Source organism: Cnephaeus nilssonii (assembly GCF_951640355.1).
Source record: "Cnephaeus nilssonii genome assembly, chromosome: 4".
NCBI classification, from domain to species: domain Eukaryota; kingdom Metazoa; phylum Chordata; class Mammalia; order Chiroptera; family Vespertilionidae; genus Cnephaeus; species Cnephaeus nilssonii.
In genome coordinates, this window is record NC_137075.1 from 43,848,175 (window position 1) to 43,860,469 (window position 12,295).

At 46.6% G+C, this 12,295-nt stretch overlaps 1 protein-coding gene across 1 annotated transcript in view; it reads right to left on the reverse strand.

Moving 5' to 3' along the window:
* Positions 1-12,295, reverse strand: part of DNAJC17 (DnaJ heat shock protein family (Hsp40) member C17) — a 37,496-nt gene that overhangs the window by 14,385 nt on the left and 10,816 nt on the right. The window lies entirely within an intron of this gene.

The window sequence follows — 12,295 nt, forward strand, 5'->3', positions numbered from 1 at the left end:
CTATAATAAGAGACAAAAAAAAGATAAAAATAAAAAAGATACAATAAAAGAGTTCAATCCAACAAGAGGATATAACATTTGTAAATATTTATGCACCTAACATAGCAGCACCTAAATATATAAAGCCACTATTAACAGACCTAAAGGAAGAAACAGGCAACAATGCAGTAACAGTAGGAGACTTCAATACCCCATTTTCATAAAATGGTTAGATCATCCATCCAGACAGAAAAATCAGTAAGGAAACATTGGCCTTAAACAACACATTAGATCAATGGAGCTTTCCATCTAAACGTTGCTCTAAGTTAGTGGATAATAATCTACCCCTGGAAGTTAGTGTACTGGTCTAACCTTTTTCACGTGACTGATGTGTCTTAGAAACAAACTAGTAGCCCGTTGCACGAAGTTTCGTGCAAAAGACCTTCCTTCACCTGGCTGCTGGCGCCAGCACCAGTTTTCCTCTGGCCACCCGCTGATCGGAGCGCCCTTTCCTCTGGCCTCCAGCGCGATCGGCCACCCCGAGTTCCTCCAGCGCCGTTTCCTCTGGCTACCCGCTGATCGGAGCGCCTCCCGCCAGCGCGATCGGCCACCCAGAGTTCCTCCTAGAGTTCCTCCTCTGGGTGGCCGATCGCGCTGGCGGGAGGCGCTCCGATCGGCGGGTGGCCAGAGGAAACGGCGCTGGAGGAACTCGGGGTGGCCGATCGCGCCAGAGGAAAACTGCTGCTGGCGGAAAACTGGTGCTGGCAGCCACGCAATCAGCCACCCGGAGTTCCGCCACCAGCGCCTTCCGCTGGCCCCATGGGTCCTCCCGCAGCTCCGGCCGTTGGGGACAGCAGGAGGAACGGGGGGCGGGAACTCGTGAGTCAGCCCAATCGGCCACCCCGAGTCCCGCCCCCAGCCTCCCAACGGCCCAATCGTGGGCGTAGCGGAGTGATGGTAATTTGCATATTACCATTTTATTAGGTATGATGATAGCCTTTGAATATGCCATTGGTGAAGCTTAGGTGGTGGCATCAGTTGAGACGGCATTTACATTTTACTTGTCCTTTCATGCTAATGAAAACAAGAAAAGATACTGGAAAAATAGACAAAAATCCCCTTTCCCCCCGTGGTGAAACTACGTGTCGAGTGTGGCTCGACATACGAGCTGCTACCGATGCTAACCGTGTGAGGCACACTCGACATACGAGTGCAAAAGATTAAATGAACTCAGTAAACTTGAAGGTACAAAATCACTATAAAAAAATCAGTTGTGCCCTAGCCAATTTGGCTCAGTGAATAGAGCATCAGCTGGTGGACTGAAAGGTCCTGGGTTTGATTCCGGTCATGGGCACATGCCTGGGTTGTGTACTCAATCCCCAGCAAGAGGTGTGCAGGAGGCAGCTGCTCAATGATTCTCTCTCATCATTGATGTTTCTCTCTCTCTCTCCCTCTCCCTTCCTCTCTGAAATCAATAAAAAATATATATTAAAAAAATTAGTTTGTTCTGTCTGCTACACTAATAAAAGAGAAATATGCAAATTGACCGCACCTCCACGACACCCACAAGCCAATCAGGAGTGAGTACGCAAATTAACCCAACAAAGATGGCGGGTTAATTTGCATACGCAGGCGCAAAGTGGCGGGGCGTGACGCTTGTTATGAGGGGAAGGGCGGGGGGCAGAGGGAGCTACAGTGGCAGTGCCCCGGCTGGAGCGGAGAAGACTGAAGGCTCCAGCCGGAGCGAACACTGAAGGCTGGAGCGAACACTGAAGGTGGCGGAAGGCGGCAGCCAGAGCAAAGGCCTGGATCCCGGGTGCCAGAGGAAAACCGGTGCCGGCAGCCAGGGGAAGGAAGGCCTATCGCACAAATATTCGTGCGACGGGCCTCTAGTGTACGTATAATAAAAGCCTAATATGCAAATCGACCGAAAGGAGGAATGACTGTTCGCTATGATGTGCACTGACCACCAGGGGGCAGGCGCTCAACACAGGAGCTGTCCCCAGCCTGCAGGCCCCAGGCCAGCCAAGGCGGGTGCCAGTGGGGGCCCCCTGATCGCCCCATTCGTCCCCACAGATCGCCCCTGACCGCTGGCCAGGCCTAGGGACCTTAACTGTACACGAATTTCGAGCACCGGGCCTCTAGTACACTAATAATAAACAATCAGAAAGAGAAATTAAGAAAACAATCCCATTTATAATTATATCAACAATAAAATACTCAAGAATAAATTTAACCAAGGAGGTGAAGGAACTGCACTGAAAACAACAAGACACTGATGAAAGAAATTGAATATAACACAAATAAATGAAAAGACATTCCATTCTCATGGATTGGAAGAATCAATATTATTAAGATGTCCATCTACCAAAAGCAATTTACAGATTCAATGCAACCCCTGTCAAAATGTTAATGGCATTTTTCACAGAAGTTCAACAAGCAATCCTAAAATTTGTATGAAACCACAAACAACACCAAACAGCCAAAGCAATCTTGAGAAAGAACAAAGCTGGAGGCATACACTTCAAACTTTATTACAAAGCTATATTAATCAAAACAGTATGGTTTACAGGCACATAGATTAATGGAACAGAATAGAGAATCCAGAAATAAACCCACAAATTCATGGTCTATTAATTTACAACAAAGAAACCAAGAATATAGGGTATTCCCAAAAATGTATACACACACTTTGAATAATTATAAAGACAGTGTTTATTAAAATACATTTCATTTTCAACATTGAGCTATCAGATGTTAAAGTGTGTATACATATTTTGGGGACACCCTGTATACTTAGGGAAATAGTATCTTTGATACTGTTGGGAAAACTGGACAACCATATGCAAAAGAATGAACTCTTACACCAAACACAAAAATGAACTAAAAATGGGTTAAACACTTGAACGTAAGACCAGAAACCATAAATTCCTAGAAGAAAACAGGTGGTAAGCTCCTTGACATCAGTCTTGGTAATAATTTTTTTGGATTTGACACCAAAAGCAAAGGACAAAAGCAAAAATAAACAAGTGGGACTAAATCAAACTAAAAAGCTTCTGCACAACAAAGGAAACCATCAACAAAATGAAATCAGCCTACAGAATGAGAGAAAATACTTGCAAATCAAAATATATAAAGGTTAATATTCAAAATATACAATTCAACAGCAAAAAAAAAAACAAAAACAAAAAAACAACCCACCAAAAAACCAAACAACCTGATTAAAAAATGAGCAGAGAATCTGAAGAGACATTTTTCCAAAGAAGACATATAAATGGCCAACTGTTACATGAGAAGGTGCTCAGCATCACTAAACAACAAGGAAATTACAATCAAAACCACAATGTGAGATCACCTCACACCTGTTAGAATGGCTGTTGTCAAAAAGACAAAAAATAGCCCTGACCGGTTTGGCTCAGTGGATAGAGCGCCTGTGGACTGAAGGGTCCCAGGTTCGATTCCAGTCAAGGGCATGTACCTTGGTTGCAGGCACATCGCCAGTAGGGGGTGTGCAGGAGGCAGCTGATCAATGTTTCTAACTCTCTAAACCTCTCCCTTCCTCTCTGTAAAAAAATCAATAAAAAATATTTTTTAAAAAAGACAAAAAATAATAACAAGTGTTAGCAAGGATATGGAAAAAGGGAATCCTGTATACTGTTGGTGGGAATGTAAATTGTGCATCCACTGTGGAAAACAGTATGGAGGTTCCTCAAAAACTTAGAAGTAGAACTACCATGTGATTTAGCAATTCCATTTCTGGGTATATCTGGGGGAAAAAAGTTGAAAACACTAAATCAAAAAGATATATACACCCCTATGTTCACTGCAGCATTATTTAGAATAGCCAAGACACAGAAGTAACCTAAGTGTCCATTGATGGATGAATGGATAAAGAAAATGTGGTATATACATACAATGGAATATTATTCAGCCATTAAAAAGATTAAAATCTTGCCATATGTGACAACATAGATGGAGCTTGAGGCCATTATGCTAAGTGAAATAAGTCAGAAAAGGTCAAATACATATGATCTCACATATATGTGGAATTAAAAAACAAAACAAAATAAAAAACAACCCAAACTCATAGAAACACAGAACAGACTGGTGGTCACCAGGGGTGGTGGGTCAGGGGTGGGCAAAATAGGTGAAGGGGATCAAAAGGTAGAAAATTTCAGTTATAAAATAAATAAATCCAAAAAATAAAAAATAAAAATAAAATAAAATAAATAAATCCTAGGGATGTGATGTATAGCACAGTGACTAGAGTTAAAAATACTATACTGCAGCCTATCCGGTTTGGCTCAGTGGCTAGAGCTTTGACCTGTGGGCTGAAGGGTCCTGGGTTCATTCTGGTCAAGGGCATGTACCTCGGTTGCAGGCTCCCAGCCCTGGGGTGGGGCGGGGGATGCAGGAGGCAACCAATTGATGTGTCTCTCTAACATCAGTGCTTGTCTCTCCCTTCCACTCTCTCTTAAAATCAATGGAAAAAATATCCTAAAGTGAGGATTTAAAAAAAAAACACTATACTGTATATTTGAAAGTTTCTAAGAAAATAGATTTTAAAAGTTCTCATCCCAAGGGAAAAAAATTTAACTATTGGTAATGAATGTTAACTAGACTTATTACGATGATCGTTTTGCAGTATATACATATGTCAAATCATGTTGTGCACCTGAAACCAATATAATAGTATATATCAATTATGTCTCAATAAAAAAACATAGGCATGTTTAGCTTCTTTCTACTGTTCCAAGCTAGGAGGCAACAAGGAAGGAAGGAAAGAAGGAAAGAAGGAAATAAGGAAAGGAGGGAGGGAGGGAGGGAAGGAGGGAAAGGAAGGAAGTTCTGAGCCTAACAGATGGGTTTTCAAATTTTGAGTCTTCCACATACAACTAGCATGATCTAGGGCAAATTACTGAATCTCACTCATCCTTAGGTTCTTCAACTACAAAGTGAGGAAAGTATCCCCTCCCATAGGGACTGTTGTGAGGATTATATAATTAATGTAACGTACCTGACAAAATAGGCACTCAATATAAGTTCCAAAACTCTCGCTTATCCATTCCTGGGAGGGAGGTAACTGTAACACCAGCCCAGTATGATGCCAACCTGACAGTAACTCCAAGGATGGATGTCGGTCCACAGTGGGCCAGGTCAGCCCAATTTGAATTCTTGAGGTGGACAGGGCTGTTTTCAAGTCTGCTGGAGGGCAGTTCTAAAATTCAATCCTTGGTTAGCCCCCAGGGGCTCTGAAATACTCTCATTCAAAGGGTGGAGGTGTCCTGAGATTTTCCAGAGACTGTGAACCAAAACCCAGCTGGTCTAAGTATGCTGGTCAAGTGTGTTTGTCCTGATTAACTAGTTATTACTATCTTTAGCTGCTAAGCCTGCTCTGGGCGGGGCTCATTCCTGGGTTTTAGCCTGGAAGGTCAGTTTTGACTTAGAACCAGTTTGGCCTAGAGTTTGGTGTTTTGTGTTACAAACTGGATTCCCAGCTTTGCCCAGCCCTCCTGAAGTGACTGTTGCCTGAAGAATTTTTCATCATGTAAACACAACTCTCCTAAAACAGGCCTTTGAAAAAGCTCCCAGAGTCAATATTGTTTATTATGAAACTAGAGGCGTTATGGAATACTAGGGGCCCAGTGCACAAATTTGTGCACCTCGAAAGGAACTGTGGGCTGCAAGGCCTCGGTGGGCATAGGGGCAGGTCTTGGTCCATCCTCTGCGCCCCCGCCTGGCCCCTCTCGCCATGGCCCTGGGTCCCCCATCTGCTGGCAGCCCCACTCCTGACACCACTCCCATGTGCTGACGGCGCCAGCCCTGCTCTCACCCGCTGATGGCACGGAGTGATTGGGGCCAGCGCCAGCAGTGGGTGAAAGCAGGCCGGCGCTGTCAGCGGGTGCAAGAGGCGGCTGCTGCCCCAATCGCCCCTCAGGAGCAGGGGGAGGTGGAGAAGCCCTCAAGGGGCAATCAGGGCTGGCAGCCACTCGAACCTGCTGACAGCGCCAAGCGATCAGGACCAGCACCAAGCACCGGCAGCGGGTGCGAGCTGCAGCTCCGGTGCCAGCAGTGAGTGTGAGTGCCGGGCAGGACCGTGGTACGTGGGAGCATAGAATTTTCAGTAATCACCAGAGGCTCCCCCGATGACAGTGACCGGCACCCTGCCTTGGTCTGGCGCCCCCGCTCATCTGCTCCACTATCCTGCTGCGGCCGACGCCCACCATATTCCACACTCTGCCACCTGCTGCTGACACCCACCATGTTCTGTGCATGCCCCCTGGTGGTCAGCACACGTCACAGCGACTGTTGTTCGGTTGTTCCGCCGTTCGGTCTATTTGCATATTAGGGTTTTATATATATAGATGAAATTTATGGAATTGGCGTGAAAAGACAGTTGGAGACTCTGAGGTTTCAGGAAAAGCCTTTATTCAAAGCAGCGCTGCTGGTTCAGGGGACTCTAAGATCCAGATCCTGAACCCCTTAGACAATGATATTTTCTCTTTATATATTTCTGAGTTTCTTTGTTTCCTATCAAGCTTCTGTAGTGGACTCTCACAGCCCGCCTCGAGTCAGTTAGAATGGTTAACTTAGATTGTATCTAATGTCCATCCTGGATGGTGCCAGTGACCTCCCTCTAGTTAAGCCGTTACATACTTGGTTTATGGCCCCTTGTAAATTGGAGTTATCTAGGTAAATAGCTCTTGCAAGACCAGATAATTAAGGAAGGGGCAGTGACTTCAGGAATGTGCATTAGGGGCATTGATTAACTTAGGTACAGAGTCCGGCTGCTAGTCTCCTACATTCTTTCACAAATGGAGTTAATTACCGGCTAGCAAGAGGGTGCAGTAGAAAGCAGGTTACTGGAACAAATTCAGATTGCTAGCCCCAAAAATGTCTTATGCTCCCCATCAGAGGCCCAGTGCATGAAATTTGTGCACTCGAGGGAGTCCCTCAGCCCAGCTTGTGCCCTCTCGCAGCCTGGGAGCCCTCGGGGGATATCTGACTGATGGCTTAAGCCTGCTCCTCAAGTGGGCCTAAGCTGTCAGTCAGACATCCTTAGCACTGTTGTGGAGGCAGGAGAGGCTCTGGCCACCGCCACCAGCTCAGGGCTTCTGGCTGAGCGGCACTCCCCCAGTGGGAGCGCACTGACCACCAGGAGACAGCTCCTGTGTTGAGCGTCTGCTCCCTGGTGGTCAGTGAGCATCATAGAGACCGGCCGTTCAGTCAATTTGCGTATTAGCCCTTTATTATAATAAACTAGAGGCCCGGTACACGAAATTCGTGCACAGGATGGGGGGTCCTTCTCAGCCCAGCCTGCACGCTTTCCAATCCAGGACCCCTTGGGGGATGTCCGACTGCTGGTTTAGGCCCGATCACGGGGATCGGGCCTGAACCAGCAGTTGGATATCCCTCTCACAATCCTGGACCACTGGCTCCTAACTGCTCACCTGCCTACCTGCCTGGTCACCCCTTACTGCCCCCCCCCCTGCTGGCCTGGTCGCCCCCAACTGCCCCCCTCTGCCGGCCTGGTCACCCCTAACTGCCCCCATCTGCCAGCCTAATTGCCCCCAAGTGCCCCCCCTGCTGGCCTGGTTGCCCCCAACTGCACCCCCCCACTGGCCTGGTCACCCCTAACTGCCCCCCTGCTGGCCTGGTTGCCCCCAACTGCCCCCCCTGCTGGCCTGGTCGCCCCTCACGGACCCCCGCCAGCCTGGTTGCCCCATGCAGCCTGCCTGTTCAGTCGTTTGGTCATCCCTCACTAACCTTCCCTGCCAATCTGGTCACCCCATGCAGCCTGCTTGTTCAGTCGTTTGGTGGTCCCTCACTAACCCGCCTGCCGGCCTGGTCACAGGCAATCATCTTGTGAGGGTGTGAGGGTCAATTTGCATATTACCTCTTTATTATATAGGATAAGCCTACCTTATGAGCAACTCAAGAAACTAGATTCAGGGCAAAAGGATGCAACAATATTTTTCTGAACTCTGATAAAACTGGGAAGGAAAAGGAACTTTCAGAAGAACAAAGAAATAGAGGGACCTGGTGTGGAATGATGTGGGGTAAACATAGAACTGCCTATTCCAGGCTTTGAGGTTTAGCGGCTCCTCTATGAAACTGGGTTTTGCAGGTGCTGGGATCCCTTAGGCAGGGTTGAAGTAGCCACAGGAAGTTGCCAAAGGCTACCGCTTTGTCTTAACACATGCAGTTTCCTTCTTTACCTCTAGGTTTCCCCTAAGTCCTCTGGTCTCCTTAACACATGGAAACATTCATTTGCATTTCCTGAGGCCTCAAAGAGAGGAGCTAGGTGACAGTTGAGAGACTTCCCACCCAATACCTCCTGACCAGACCAAGGTTTTTCAGAGGACAAAGATGTCTCCAAGGCCCAGTCCCAGATCGACAAAGATCTCAGATGAACATAAGCTCTGTGAGGACTTTAAAATCCAGTTTGCAGAAGTGTGTGTGGCCTTTCTCCTGATGTCTTTCTAAAATGTTTACCGCCTACCCCTCCCCATCTCCATCCTAGAACATACTTGAGTTTAATTGTCTTTCATGTCTCAGGATCATCATCCAGAACATAAACTACTGAACAGTAACAGCACATTCAGATGCTACTGAGGGCAGAGTCAGGCTTTTCCTATGCTTGGGTGTTGATGATCTTAAATTCGACTCTTTTGATAGTTTTTCCATCTCTTCCCTAATCAGCCTCTACTAGACTATGCCAGATGCCAGCACTTCCCTGGAATCTGCAGTTTTTTTCTGGTATGGTCTGGAAAAACATATAACTTGGTTATAATTGTACCTCATATGAGAGCATACAGGTATAAGAAATTATGTGGGTTCCCCTTATAAAGGGAATGCACTTTAGGGGGCAGGGCCCAGAACAGTGCACTGAACACCACCTGGCACTTAATGGGCACACAATAAGTACCTATTGAACAAAAGGGGCAAACATTCATATGTTCTCAACCAAAACACAATTAGAAAGCCTCAACTATGTCAATTAGTTCAGGCCCACTGAGGAGTAGAAGGAAGTGGGTGCTGCCCCGACTCGAGGAGACCTTACCACTTTTTCACAATTTCCCCTTCTACCTAACACCTCCTCTTGAGAAATCACGTCTGGAAAAGGGACGAAATCACTACAGCAGACTGCCAAGAGAACCACTGTGAGAACTAAAATGTCATCTCCCCAGAGCCCACATTATAGAGGAGAAGAATGAGTCATGAATTAACAGCCACCCAGCCCTTCCTGGAGTCTTCATAACTGGTTCCACCACTTGCAGCAACCTGAGCCCAAAGCAGGAGAGGGGACGGGGCGCTGGGTCTCCGGCCATCTCCAATGGGCTCTGCACCAGGCACAGAGCTGGGGCCTCTGACAATCCACCTGCCTATAGTTTCACCTCTTTAGGGGAATGAACTCCAGATTTACCCAAAAAAGCAAGGCACTAAGGGGTCCAATAAACATAAAATAGCCATAACTAACTTAGAAGAAAGGAGCCCTACAAAGAGGAGATCACTGTTTTTTTAAAAGGCTACAGCCCTTTCTTATAATAAAACTTGGAGCCAGGTAAGTAAGTGGTACAAGTAATTGGGCCCAGTTCTCAAAAGCCAGACTCATAAGTGGGAGTCAGATATGGAGATTTATAGATAGGACTCAGATGTGGAGAACACATAGGGAGGCCACTCAGTGTGACCACAGGTACTGAATGAACAAACCACCTCAGTGAATCAGCTAGAAAGACTGGGTTCCAGGAATGGGACCCAGTAATCAATGCCCAGCAGTAATTTCTCCCCAAGCCTGGGAGAGGCAGACATAGCCCCAGGAATACCAGAGGTTATGTGACTGCCTGATGTCAGAGGCAGGAAGTAAACCACAGAGTTCTGGGCATTTATCTAGAAGTCCGCTCTGCCTAAAACATTGATGTCTTTCATTCCTTATAGCTTATGGCCCACGCTGCGACAGCACTACCGAGAAAGTCCTAAATGCCTGGTCACTACAGAAACTATGGACTGCTCATAAGCCTCAGTGCAAGCAAGGTACCAGCCAACCCCCAGACCAGCACCCTCAGCTCAACACTCCCAAAATGTGGGCCTGCTGGTGGTACCAGGATGATTCTGGGGGGACCTGGAACTCACACCATCTCTCTTAGGTTGCTACCATACCCATCGTCAGACTCAAGGTAGTAACCTATGCAGCCTGGACCGACTGGGACCATGTACAGGATCTGGCTCGCTTCTCTGCAAATGTTGCCCCATGCACCCTTTGGGATCTGGATCCTCAGCCCATCTCTGAGGTCACTCTTCAGCTCCTCCCATGTCTCGGTCCTCACCTCTGGGTTCCTCCTTCCCTTAGCCCTCCCAACACTCTCTCCTGGGCCTCAATATCTGCCCTGCCCTCCTTCTCAGCTCCACTTCCTCAAATCAGCAATTCACCTGGACCCCAGTCTACTGCCATTCCCTTCCTCCTCCTCCTCCTCCAGTTTCTCTTCCTTCTCCCCTTTCTCAGATACCCACTTCTCTCAGGCCCCGCCTCTACTCTCCCACACTTACCCTAAGTACCCCTATATCAGGCTCAGACTCCAAAATCCTTGCCTACCTTCTTATCTCAGGTTAGAGATTCTCACCCCTCAGGTCTATCTATACCCTGGGTCTGGCTGACCCTCACCTCTTCCCACTGCCTGCTGTCACCCTCAACTCCTGGAGACCTGAGTCCCCAGTCTCCGCCCTTTCCTGGAGTGTACAACTCCTTCTCTCTGGGCCCTGGTACTTCCTACATCTCATTCATTTCTTTTTTCCTTTAATGCACCAGTTTCCTTTATAAACAAATTTATATTAGTAAAAAGAAGTGAGCCAACTTAAAACAGCAAAAATAGGGAAGCAGCTATGGGTATGGAGAATATTTTTAGTACTGCCTCAGTTGAAATAGAAACTCTGCTGTGGTAGTTTTAATGCACATTTTGACACATAATTCATCCAACTTTCCAGACCAGTTCAATACCTGTTGGGGTGAGCCAGACTGGGCAGCTTTATGTAGTCAAATCTCCATCTGTGTCACTGTTGGAGTCCCAAGGCTCTCTGAGGCCTAAAAACCTGTCTTTTATTGCCCTAACTGCTCCTGAAGTATGGGTCATGGAAAAAGTTCTGAGAAGAGTAGGAAATTCAGGTTTGGGCAGGTGCTTTGCATTTACTAGCCACCCTATGCTGGGCAAATCAATTAAACCCTTCGTCTTCTCACCTATAAATTGGAGCTAATGGTCATTGCCTACCTCACAGGCTTGTTTTGAAGATCACATCAAATGAGATTAATTTATGTGAAAGCAATTTGGTGTCATATAAATGAGAGGTATTATCTTGTATGCTAATGAAGAGCTTACAAACACAAATGAATCATTCCATTTGACTTAACAGGCAGCCAAGTAACTTCAAAAACCCAGAGCTTCAGCCAGACAACTAAACCCAGGAGTGAGTTAACCATCAGAGAGATAGGGAGAAGTCTTGGAGTGCTGGTCAGGCCCTTGGTGAACAAACGACCATCATCAAGTGAAACCAGGCTCGGTGCCCAACCTCAAGGACTTAGTGCCTGTTCTGGTAGAGGCTCCTCTCAGAGACAGTGACCAAGTCAGGTACACCTCCAATGCAGAAATGGCCCCCGTATGCCCACAGAATCAGGTCCAACCACACTAGAACCTAGAGGTCCAAAGACACCACGTTTTTCAGATTCATCTCCTGCCATATCCTTAAAGAACCCTAAGCAATGTCCCATTCCTTGTCATGCCAAGTACTCTTACTTCTACTTCTTCATGCTCATGCTGTTCCTTCAAGCCCCTGTCTGTCCTCAAAACTTAACTCTTCCTAAATCTGTAAGAAACAATGTCAGTGGATCACATTCTGGGGTATAACAGAAATACGTGGTTTAAGGACAGGTATTAGCTAGCATACAGGTAAAATAGCCTTTTTCTTAAAGCAGTAATAAAATATATCCACCACCCCTAAATGTCAATATTAAGTTTCCATGGTAGTTTTTCCTGGTAAATACACTTAAAATTTGAGTCTTCGAAAAGTTGATCAAAATGCATTTCAAGCTGGCTTCACCAAGTAATACCTGCCAAGATACAGTGAGTTTGCAGCCTTCGAAGGGCATCAAATGAAAGGCGAGGCTGCTATGGACAGGAGAGAAATTCACGTGTCAGCTGCAGAGGAGGGAAGAGAATATTAAACTGGGGCTCAGGTTACAGATTCTCACCCCTCAGGTCTATCACTCACTGGGTGACCTGTGGGAAGTTCCATAACCTCCCTGGACCTCCATCCTCATGTCTAT